Genomic DNA, 12,720 nt, shown 5'->3' on the forward strand with positions numbered 1-12,720 from the left:
AAGTATAGAATTTCAGTAGCATGCTGCTTTAAAACAACACATTCGTTCAAAACAGTTGGACAGTTACAGCCCGTTTTTAAGACAGTACTTACTGGTGGTAATCAGATCTCCTGACTCCTCTGTCAATATGACAGTTCTCTCTCCTCCTCCTCCTCTTTCACTCCAAAAACTGCATCCTCCTCTTTCTCTTCCTCTTCTTTTACTGTAACATCCTCCTCCTCTTTCACTCTGAACGCGTCTTCCTCTTCTTTCACTGAAACGTCTTTCTCTTCTTCTTTCACTGTAACAGCCTCACCCTCTACTTCTTGTTTTACTGTAACATCCTCCTCTTCCTTCTCCTCTTTCACGACAATGTTCAGCCCCAGAGCTTCTTTCTCCGTCCAGCAGACTTCCTCTTCTTTAACAGGAGGGGAGTAGTTTAGGGAGCTCATGTTCGGGGATGTTAGCTAGCTAGCTATCATTAGCGACTAGGCTAATGCTAACTTAACCAGCCAGCTACTATAGCTGACTAATACAAAATAACGTAATATTAAATTAAATAGGTTAACAAGTAGATACGACAGAAGTGTGTCTTAAACACAGTAGGTAATATAGACCGAAAGCGTCTAAATAGGTTGAATGTTTCGGCTATGTTGGCTAGCAAGCTACCGAGGTGGTTGACGAGCTGTTTATGAAGAACCGTCCACTAGATTATACGTCACGCTGCAGCATCGCCTGAAAGACCCACATCGCCGTCTGCTGACTGGAGGGAAACGCAGTTGAGGATCACATTTTATTTTCAGACAAAGTTTATTTTACATGGATTTAATTAAATAATACTATTGAGACATACAAAGACAGGAATGCGGTGATTGATTAGTGAGAATAAAACATGTTTACTACAGCACATTTAAGGTAGTTTCATTCAGTCAAACAACATCTAAATAAGTAGCCATCTACTATCGGTCGATACTGCTTCTACATGGTGTAACAATACATCATGTAGATGTATATAATGAACAGACTAGGTCTATACTGCTCCTACATGGTGTAACAATACAGTGCATTCGGAAAGTACTCAGACCCCGTCACTTTTTCCACATTTTGTTACGTTACTTATTCTAAAATATTTTTTTTAAATACTGAATTGACACACAATACCCCATAATGACCTCACAATACCCCATAATGACAAAGCAATACCCCATAATGACAAAGGAAATACATTATATATATTTCTTTGCTCATTTATTAAAATAATAAACTGAAAAATCTGCATAAGTATTCAGACCGTTTACTACGTACTTTGTTGAAACACCTTTGGCAGCGATGACAGCCTCCAGTCTTCATGGGGATGACGTTACAAGTTTCTACCATTCTTCTCTCAAACTCTGTCAGATTGGATGGGGAGCTTTGCTACACAGCTATTTTCAGGTCTCACCAGAGATGTTAGATTGGGTTCAAGTCCGGGCTGGTTCACTCAAGGTTATTCAGCGACTTGTCCCAAAGCCACTCCTACACTGTCTTGGCTGTGTGCTTAGGGTCATTGTCCTGTTGGAAGGTGAACCTTCGCCACAGTCTGAGGCCCTGAGTGCTCTGGAGCAGGTTTTCATCAAAGAGCTCTCTGTACTTTGCTCCGTCCATCTTTCCCTCGATCCTGACTAGTATCCCAGTTCCTGCCGCTGAAAAACATCCTCACAGCCTGATGCTGTGCCAGGTTTACGCAAGATGTGATGCTTGGCATTCAGGCCAAAGACTTCAATCTTGGTTTCATCAGACCAGAGAATCTTGTTTATCATGGTCTGAGAATCCTTTAGGTGCCTTTTTGGCAAACTCCAAGCAGGCTGTCATGTGCCTTTTACTGAGGAGTGCCTTCCGTCTGGCCACTCTACCATAAAGGCCTGATTGGTGGAGTGCTACAGAGATGGTTGTCCTTCTGGAAGGTTCTCCCATCCCCACAGAGGAACTCTGTAGCTCTGTCAGAGTGACCATTGGGTTCTTGGTCAACTCCCTGACCAATGCCCTTCTCTCCCAATTGCTCGGTTTGGCTGGGTGGCCAGCTCTGGGAAGAGTCTTGGTGGTTCCAAAACTTCTTCCATCAAAGAATCATGGTGACCACTGTGTTCTTGGGGACCTCCAATGCTACAGACATTTTTTGGGACCATTCCCCAGATCTGTGCCTTGACACAATCCTGTCTCGGAGCTCTATGGACAATTTCTTCGACCTCATTGCTTGGTGTTTGCTCTGACGTGCATTGTCAACTGTGGGACCTTATATAGACAGGTATAATCATAAACAATATTATTTCATGTGGCATAAACAAAAACACAAATTCTCAGTCAAAAATATAAGTCAGAACACAGCGCCTTTATTCTCTCATGTGATTTCAGGTTCTGTGACTGGGAAAATGTCCTTCCACACAGAGAGAGATGTGGTAGGGCTTTTTTGGTGTGTCTTCTTATGCTCCTTCAGGCTGCTTAACCAGGTAAAACGCTTTCCACACTGGGAGCATTGGAAAGGCTTTTATCCTGTGTGTATTCTCTCATGCTCTTTTAACTGACCTTTCTTAGTAAAACTCTTTCCACACTGGGAACAATGGAAAGGCTTTTCTCCTGTGTGCATCCTCTCGTGAGCTTTTAGGTGCCCTGTCTGAGTAAAACTCATTCCACAGTGGGAACAGTGATAAGGCTTTTCTCCAGTGTGTATTCTCTCATGCCTTTTCAGGTTAGCTAAAACGCTAAAAGTCTTTTCACAATGGGAACATTGGAAAGACTTTTCTCCTGTGTGTGTCCTCTCATGAGCTTTTAGGTACCCTAAATGAATAAAACTCTTTTCACAGTGGGAACATTGAAAAGGCTTTTCTCCTGTGTGTATTCTCTCATGAGCTTTTAGGTCCCCTAACTGAATAAACCTCTTTTCACAGTGGGAACAGTGGTAAGGCCTTTCTCCTGTGTGTATTCTCTCATGCCTTTTCAGGTTAGCTAACACGGCAAAACTCTTTTCACACTGGGAACATTGGAAAGGCATTTCTCCGGTGTGCAGTTTCGCATGCTTTTTTAGGTTTCCTATTAGAGTAAAACTCTTTCCACAATGGAAACATTGGAATGGCTTTTCTCCTTTGTGTATTCTCTCATGCTCTTTTAATTGCCCTTTCTTAGTAAAACTTTTTCCACACTGGGAACATTGGAAAGGCTTTTCTCCTGTGTGTATCCTCTCATGAGATTTTAGGTGCCCTGTCTGAGTAAAACTCATTCCACAGTGGGAACAGTGATAAGGCTTTTCTCCTGTGTGTATTCTCTCATGCCTTTTCAGGTTAGCTAACATGGTAAAACTCTTTCCACACTGGGAACATTGGAAAGGCTTTTTTCCTGTGTGTGTCTTCTCATGCAGTTTTAGGTTCCTTAACCAGCAAAAACTCTTTTCACAGTGGGAGCAGTGGTGTTGTCTCGCTGGTTTGGGTGTCTCTGGGTCTGGTTCCCCTGAAGGACTCTTCCCGCTGTCAGAGTGAGAGTCTGGTTTCTCTCCTGCCAAAGACAAACAGAGAATCCCGTTAAACAGAGACCTGAATGAAATCTCCACAAGATAAAACTGTCTTCCTATGAGGTTTAATCTAGACTAGATCCCTCAATAAAAGAGCAGAACTGGTCATCACAGAGTGGCTGTAATGCTTTGTAGGGTGGGTAAATCCATTTGAATTCAATACATTTTTGGCAGCATCCCTTTTGAGTTAAAAAAAGCTTTCCTTACATGTTTGCCTATGGAAGAAGTGGTAAGAAAGTGACTTCATGTAACTGACTGTAAAAACATTCATGAGATATACAGTTGTAAGTGTATATACAGTAACAGTCAAAAGTTTGGACACACCTACTCATTCAAGGGTTATAATTATTTGTTTTACCATTTTCTACATTGTAGAATAATAGTGAAGACATCAAACTATGAAATAACACATATGGAATCATGTAGTAACCAAAAAAGTGATAAACAGTTCAAAATATATATTTGATTTTTCAAAGTAGCCACCCTTTGCCTTGATGACAGCTTTGCACACTCTTGGCATTCTCTCAACCAGCTTCACCTGGAATGCTTCTTCAATAGTCTTGAAGGAGTTCCCACATATGCTGAGCACTTGTTGGCTGCTTTTCCTTCACGCTGCGGTCCAACTCATCCCAAACCATCTCAATTGGGTTGAGGTCGGGTGATTGTGGAGGCCAGGTCATCTGATGCAGCACTCCATCACTCTCCTTCTTGCTCAAATAGCCCTTACACAACCTGGAGGTGTGTTGGGTCATTGACCTGTTGAAAAACAAATGATCGTCCCACTAAGCGCAAACCAGATGGGATGGCGTATCGCTTCAGAATGCTGTGGCAGCCAGACAGGTGTGTGTCTTTCCAAATCACGTCCAATCAAGCTGTAGAAACATCTCAACGATGATCAATGGAAACAGTATGCACACCTGAGCTCAATTTCGAGTCTCATAGCAAAGGGTCTGAATACTTATTTAAATAAGGTATTTATGTTTCTTATTTTTAATAAATGTGACATTTTTTCTCCAAACCTATTTTCTCTTTGTCATTATGGGGTATTGTGATGCCATTATGGGGTATTGTGATGTCATTTTGGGGTATTGTGTGTAGACTGATGAGGATTCTTATTTATTTAATCCATTGTAGAATAAGGCTGTAACGTAACACAATGTGGAAAGACTTAAGTGGCAAAAAAAGGGGTTAAAGACATGTATCTCTCCGATATAGGACAGACACTTCAGAACAAACTTCCTTTGGATGTTTTGGGGGACTGTTGTTCCATGTTGTGAATGTTATGCAATGCGTTAGTATGGGTTATAGCAGTATGGCCAAATATTGTTTTACATAAAATAACTTTTGAATATTTCTTTATTGATACTTCTATGGGTCTTAAAGTTCAAAATCAAATAGCAAAATTATCCTTGGTATAACCTTCTTAAAACAGTTTTTAAATTGTCAATACTGCCCCCTAGCCCCAACAGGTTAACCTGTTGAGGACAGACGTTCCATTTCGTGACAAGAAAATTCCAAATATTCCATTACCATACTTAGAAGCATGTCAAACACTGTTTAAAATCAATTTTTATGCTATTTTTCTCGTAAAATAGCAATAATATTCCAACTGGGCAACGTTCAAAGGCTGAAAGAAAAAAATGGAGTAGTCTCGTGGACGCGCATCTCAGTCTCACTGTCCCCAGGCTGACCACTTATAAAACTCTGCTGCTGTTCTTTGCCCAGAGACAGCAGACACCCCATTCCACTTTCTGGCGGCTTTAGAGAGCCAATGGAAGCCTTAGAAAATGTCACGCTACAGCACAGATGCTGTATTTTCGATAGAGATGCCACAGAAGGAGAACAAATTGTCAGACAGGGCACTTCCTGTAAAGGAATCTCTCAGGTTTTTGCCTGCCATTTGAGTTCTGTTATACTCACAGACACCATTCAAACAGTTTTAGAAACTGTGGAGTGTTTTCTATCCAACGCTACTAATTATATGCATATTCTAGTTTCTGGGCAGGAGTAATAACCAGATTAAATCGGGTACGTTTTTTTATCCGGCCGTGAAAATACTGCCCCCTATCACAAACAGATTAAAACATTCTACATTGTGACATCATTAAAATACTCCAACTACAATGTTAAAACATTCTACATTGTGACATCATTAAAATACTCCAACTACAATGTTAAAACATTCTACATTGTGACATCATTAAAATACTCCTACTACAATGTTAAAACATTCTACATTGTGACATCATTAAAATACTCCTACTACAATGTTAAAACATTCTACATTGTGACATTATTTCATTGATATCATGAAACAACTCCTTCATGTATTTTCTGATGTTTAATCAGAGATCTTTTATCAGAGTATCTCTTGTTACATTGATCACAGCTATGAGGTTTCTCTCCTGTGTGTGTTCTCTGGTGTTCAATAAGACGGCTAGATGTAACAAAACTCTTCCCACATTGACCACAGCTATGAGGTTTCTCTCCTGTGTGTGTTCTCTGGTGTACAATAAGACTACTAGACTTAGTAAAACTTTTCCCACATTGATCACAGCTATAAGGTTTCTCTCCTGTGTGTGTTCTCTGGTGTGATACCAGGTTGCTTGACTGAGTAAAACTCTTCCCACATTGATCACAGCTATAAGATTTCTCTCCTGTGTGTTTTCTCTGGTGTGATAACAGGCTGCCTAAATGAGTAAAACTCTTCCCACATTGAGTACAGCTAAGATATTTCTTTCCTGTATGTGTTCTCTGGTGTACAATCCATTGGCTAGATGTAGTGAAACTCTTCCCACATTGAGTACAGCTATACGGTTTCTCTCCTGTATGTGTTCTCTGATGAATAGTCAGACAGCTAGATATAGTAAAACTCTTCCCACATTGATCACAGCTATAAGGTTTCTCTCATGTGTACTTTTAGTGATTTTAATCTTAAGTAACTCTTCCCACAATCAAAACAGTGGTGAGATTTCTCTCCAGTGTGAATTCGCAGGTGTACTTTCAGTGAATTTGATCTTGAGAAACGTTTCCCGCAGTCAGAGCAGCAGTATGGTTTCTCTCCTGTGTGTACTTGCTGGTGTATTTTAAGTTCTGATGAAGATTTGCAACCTTTCCCACAGTCAGAGCAGCAATGAGATTGATCATCTGTGGGTCTCTGCTGGTGTTTCTGGAGGTGTTCTGATGTGGAGAGACTCTGCTCTGCCTTGTCAGCATCATGATGATGTTGAGGCTCCCCAGAGGATCCACGATAGTCCCGTATCTCTCCTGTGTGAACAACAAAGTCAGACAGATGGTTAAAGGCCACAACAGCAGAAATCCACTGTAAAAGGTGATGCTGTCTTAAGACAGTCAAGTCAGAAACTGTAGTGATATTTTGTCTTGTTTTCACATTAGCAGAAACATCGATGATTGTAGGCTAGAAATAAGTTATTAAAGTTGTTGAAATCCTAAGCAGTGTGCCAGACAACTTTTTGGTCTCCAATATAGGCCTCTTCTGTGTTTGCAAAAATTGGCGCACGAGGGCGATGCACACACAATCTGGTTGTAGAAACTCCTCCCTGCTAATGAGGAAACCACTAGTTATGGATGTAGTATATCTGGTAATGAGGAAACCACTAGTTATGGATGTAGTATATCTGGTAATGAGGAAACCACTAGTTGTGGATGTAGTATATCTGGTAATGAGGAAACCACTAGTTATGGATGTAGTATATCTGGTAATGAGGAAACCACTAGTTATGGATGTAGTATATCTGGTAATGCGCACGCAATTTGGTTGCAGAAACTCCATGCTAATGCAGAAACTGCTAGTTATACCAATACCATAGACCTACTGTAGGACCCATAACTTCACCTAACAACAACATAGACCTACTGTAGGACCCATAACTTCATCTAACAACAACATAGACCTAGGACTATAAATCATTTAATATTTCAGGTGAAACATGGAAAGTAAAATGTCTTTGTCATGACATTTCATAACTGATCACCAGATAATTTTGTGAATAATCCCACTAGGCTACTCTGTGATGTGTTGTCATTCTAAATGTCCTGAATAAAGGAAAATAGCTCTGTGTGTTGTACAATAGCCTTTCCATCAAGGAACAGTTTTCTACACATTATGAGCTAAGTATCTCTGTGTCCAAACAGACTAACGAGACCCTACAGTAAATCAAGTAGACAATAACACATTATAAATATCGATTTGTTTGGGATGTTGGATCCAACGTGGAGCACGGCATAACTGTCTTTACCGGTGTAATGAATGAAGAACTACATTTGACTGGCATCCAGAAAATGATTTCCTGGATCAGCTGATGATAGTTGAACATGTGACTGTAACTAAACAGCTACAGTATTAAGTATTATGCGTAATTATTTAAGAACCGCATTAATGACAGTATCCATTTGGGAGTTGTCAATAAAGTTAAGGTGACTCTCGGTTAGAACCATTGGATTTAGTAAACTGAAATGATTTAGGATTTCTGTTCCAATGAAAACTGTTTTCCCAGCGTAACATAAGGAGACAATAAATGTTACGTAGTTAGAGAGCATTTCAGAGATCTGAATACAAAAAAACTGTCCGACAGCAAGATCCGGTATTTAAGTTAAAGTTCATCATATGACAAGCTTAACGTTATGACTATAACTACTGATCCCTGAAGGAGGGAAACTAGGTACAACATACTATTAAATCCACATGTTATGACTATAACTACTGATCCCTGAAGGAGGGAAACTAGGTACAACATACTATTAAATCCACACCTCGCTGGAAGCCCCGCATTCCACAGATGATGAGCGTGAGACTCGGATATATTCCTTAAATGATTTAATCCTTAAATTTAATACCTCACTTCACCGACCCAGGAAGTGGCGGAGCCAAACAGGTGTTGCAACTCGTTCATAACTGGCACGCAGATCGGTAGAAATGGAAATGGAAAAAGTTTGCCTATTTTACCGGAAACTCCAGGAGCATAACGTCAGAATTAACGAATGCCAGCAGCAGGTGGGGAATTGGTTATTTTCTTCTGGTTATATTGACCTCTGGCTTCCTCAAGTCATTTGTGTGTGTTAATTATTTAATCAAACGCTTGAAGCATCAGTTCAGTTCAAGTTCTGCACATACAGTTGATTTTATTAAACACATGGGGTGTGTCTATATGAACAAATACACGTCATAACATTTCAACCAATCAATTGGTAGAAAGAAAATACTAATTTAAAAAAAAAATCTGCCCTAGAACATACAACATACATGCATTCAGACCCCTTCCCTTTTTACACATTTGGTTATTATAAAATTGATTTCTTTTTTCAATGATCAACTTTCAGACAATACCTCATAAACACATCACAATACCACATAAAAGTGAGAGAAAAAAGTTTAGAAATGCTTGTATGTATGTATGTATGTATGTATATATATATATATATATATATATATAGGTCATTCCAGTAGGCTACAGTAGGTTACAGTAGGTTGTATCTCTCTAGGTTATGCCAGTAGGCTACAGTAGGTTGTAACTCTCTAGGTCATGCCAGTAGGTTACAGTAGGTTGTATCTTTCTAGGTCATGCCAGTAGGTTACAGCAGGTTGTAACTCTCTAGGTCATGCCAGTAGGTTACAGTAGGTTGTAACTCTCTAGGTCATGCCAGTAGGCTACAGTAGGTTGTATCTCTCTAGGTCATGCCAGTAGGCTACAGTAGGTTGTATCTCTCTAGGTCATGCCAGTAGGCTACAGTAGGTTGTATCTCTCTAGGTCATGCCAGTAGGCTACAGTAGGTTGTATCTCTCTAGGTCATGCCAGTAGGCTACAGTAGGTTGTAACTCTCTAGGTCATGCCAGTAGGTTACAGCAGGTTGTATCTCTCTAGGTCATGCCAGTAGGTTACAGCAGGTTGTAACTCTCTAGGTCATGCCAGTAGGTTACAGTAGGTTGTATCTTTCTAGGTCATGCCAGTAGGTTACAGCAGGTTGTAACTCTCTAGGTCATGCCAGTAGGTTACAGTAGGTTGTAACTCTCTAGGTCATGCCAGTAGGCTACAGTAGGTTGTATCTCTCTAGGTCATGCCAGTAGGCTACAGTAGGTTGTATCTCTCTAGGTCATGCCAGTAGGCTACAGTAGGTTGTATCTCTCTAGGTCATGCCAGTAGGCTACAGTAGGTTGTAACTCTCTAGGTCATGCCAGTAGGTTACAGCAGGTTGTATCTCTCTAGGTCATGCCAGTAGGTTACAGCAGGTTGTAACTCTCTAGGTCATGCCAGTAGGTTACAGTAGATTGTATCTCTCTAGGTCATGCCAGTAGGTTACAGTAGGTTGTATCTCTCTAGGTCATGCCAGTAGGTTACAGTAGGTTGTATCTCTCTAGGTCATGCCAGTAGATTACAGTAGGTTGTATCTCTCTAGGTCATGCCAGTAGGTTACAGTAGGTTGTAACTCTCTAGGTCATGCCAGTAGGTCAGTAGGTTGTAACTCTCTAGATCATGCCAGTAGGCTACAGTAGGTTGTAACTCTCTAGGTCATGCCAGTAGGTTGTATCTCTCTAGGTCATGCCAGTAGGTTACAGTAAGTTGTATCTTTCTAGGTCATGCCAGTAGGTTACAGCAGGTTCTAACTCTCTAGGTCATGCCAGTAGGTTACAGTAGATTGTAACTCTCTAGGTCATGCCAGTAGGCTACAGTAGGTTGTATCTCTCTAGGTCATGCCAGTAGGCTACAGTAGGTTGTAACTCTCTAGGTCATGCCAGTAGGTCAGTAGGTTGTATCTCTCTAGGTCATGCCAGTAGGTTACAGCAGGTTGTAACTCTCTAGGTCATGCCAGTAGGTTACAGTAGATTGTATCTCTCTAGGTCATGCCAGTAGGTTACAGTAGATTGTATCTCTCTAGGTCATGCCAGTAGGTTACAGTAGGTTGTAACTCTCTAGGTCATGCCAGTAGGTTACATCTCTCTAGGTCATGCCAGTAGGCTACAGTAGGTTGTAACTCTCTAGGTCATGCCAGTAGGTTACAGTAGGTTGTATCTCTCTAGGTCATGCCAGTAGGTTACAGTAGGTTGTATCTCTCTAGGTCATGCCAGTAGGTTACAGTAGGTTGTATCTCTCTAGGTCACGCCAGTAGGTTACAGCAGGTTGTATCTCTCTAGGTCATGCCAGTAGGTTACAGTAGGTTGTAACTCTCTAGGTCATGCCAGTAGGTTACAGTAGGTTTTAACTCTCTAGGTCATGCCAGTAGGCTACAGTAGTTTGTATCTCTCTAGGTCATGCCAGTAGGTCAGTAGGTTGTAACTCTCTAGATCATGCCAGTAGGCTACAGTAGGTTGTAACTCTCTAGGACATGCCAGTAGGTTACAGTAGGTTGTAACTCTCTAGGTCATGCCAGTAGGCTACAGTAGTTTGTATCTCTCTAGGTCATGCCAGTAGGTCAGTAGGTTGTAACTCTCTAGATCATGCCAGTAGGCTACAGTAGGTTGTAACTCTCTAGGACATGCCAGTAGGTTACAGTAGGTTGTAACTCTCTAGGTCATGCCAGTAGGTCAGTAGGTTGTAACTCTCTAGATCATGCCAGTAGGCTACAGTAGGTTGTAACTCTCTAGGTCATGCCAGTAGGTTACAGTAGGTTGTATCTCTCTAGGTCACGCCAGTAGGTTACAGCAGGTTGTATCTCTCTAGGTCATGCCAGTAGGTTACAGTAGGTTGTAACTCTCTAGGTCATGCCAGTAGGTTACAGTAGGTTGTAACTCTCTAGGTCATGCCAGTAGGCTACAGTAGTTTGTATCTCTCTAGGTCATGCCAGTAGGTCAGTAGGTTGTAACTCTCTAGATCATGCCAGTAGGCTACAGTAGGTTGTAACTCTCTAGGACATGCCAGTAGGTTACAGTAGGTTGTAACTCTCTAGGTCATGCCAGTAGGCTACAGTAGTTTGTATCTCTCTAGGTCATGCCAGTAGGTCAGTAGGTTGTAACTCTCTAGATCATGCCAGTAGGCTACAGTAGGTTGTAACTCTCTAGGACATGCCAGTAGGTTACAGTAGGTTGTAACTCTCTAGGTCATGCCAGTAGGTCAGTAGGTTGTAACTCTCTAGATCATGCCAGTAGGCTACAGTAGGTTGTAACTCTCTAGGTCATGCCAGTAGGTTACAGTAGGTTGTAAATCTAGGTCATGCCAGTAGGCTACAGTTGGTTGTATCCAAGTGGAAACAATTATCAACCCAATGTGAAAAGTGTTGAATTTGGTGAACAACAAAATGAATGGCTTATTTGCTACGTGAGGTTTACTTGATCCAACAGAAGTTTCGTAATGATTAAGTTGTTATGTGGACACGTGACATACTGACAACTTTGATAGAAACACTCTAGGAGTTGTCTCCAGATCGCTATGCATATTCATGCTAGTAGCTTAGCATCTCTCTCCATTGAATACAGGCGGTTGACGACAACAACCCTCATAGAATATAAACAATAGATTACAATAATAAGATGTATCCATCAATCCAAAGACAGGATAGGTGGGAGCGAGACAACCCACAGTGCAGCTTTGTGGACAACGACTCCCCTTGTTAGGACGGAGAGACATCTTGTCAGTATATCCATAATCTTTGGTGTAGCCAACCCAACTCTCACATGGCTCTATTGGGGGTCACGGTGTGTAGTAAAACATCACTACATTAAAATCACTACATGCCGTGGCCCCCCAGTCTGCGGTCAGCAGATAGACCCTCCTCAAATATATATGTTAAGTCACTTTTTGGAAACGGAACGGAGAAAACAAGGGGTAGCTTGTTCTCTACGTCGTCTGATTCTAGACATATCAGTCATCATCCCAGGGCCCTCCGTTGAAGAGGTATTGACGAGCCAACTCCGAATATCCACAGTTAAAAACTAGTTGAAGGTGGTACTTACTGGTGTTACTCAGATCTCCTGTCTCCTCCTCTTCATCTTCCAATGTGACAGTAATCTCTCCTTCCTTCTTCACTCCAAACACAGCATCATCCTCTTCTTCCTCTTGTTTAACTGAAACGTCTTTCTCTTCTTCTTTCACTGTAACAGCCTCACCCTCTACTTCTTGTTTTACTGTAACATCCTCCTCTTCCTTCTCCTCTTTCACGACAATGTTCAGCCCCAGAGCTTCTTTCTCCGTCCAGCAGACCTCCTCTTCTTTAACAGGAGGGGAGTAGTTTAGGGAGCTCATGTTCGG

At 41.3% G+C, this 12,720-nt stretch overlaps 1 long non-coding RNA gene and 2 pseudogenes across 1 annotated transcript in view; 1 reads left to right on the forward strand and 2 right to left on the reverse strand.

The window, feature by feature from the left end:
• Positions 1-144, reverse strand: part of LOC115152460 (uncharacterized) — a 313,979-nt gene extending 313,835 nt beyond the window's left edge. The window contains exon 1 of the long non-coding RNA XR_003867493.1: positions 93-144. This is a non-coding gene — a long non-coding RNA (uncharacterized LOC115152460). The remainder of the gene's footprint in view (positions 1-92) is intronic.
• Positions 1-12,720, forward strand: part of LOC115152442 (zinc finger protein 208-like) — a 339,225-nt pseudogene that overhangs the window by 309,238 nt on the left and 17,267 nt on the right.
• LOC115152505 (zinc finger protein 501-like) lies at positions 2,213-3,791 on the reverse strand (annotated as a pseudogene).

Source organism: Salmo trutta, chromosome 17, assembly GCF_901001165.1.
Source record: "Salmo trutta chromosome 17, fSalTru1.1, whole genome shotgun sequence".
Lineage (NCBI taxonomy): Eukaryota > Metazoa > Chordata > Actinopteri > Salmoniformes > Salmonidae > Salmo > Salmo trutta.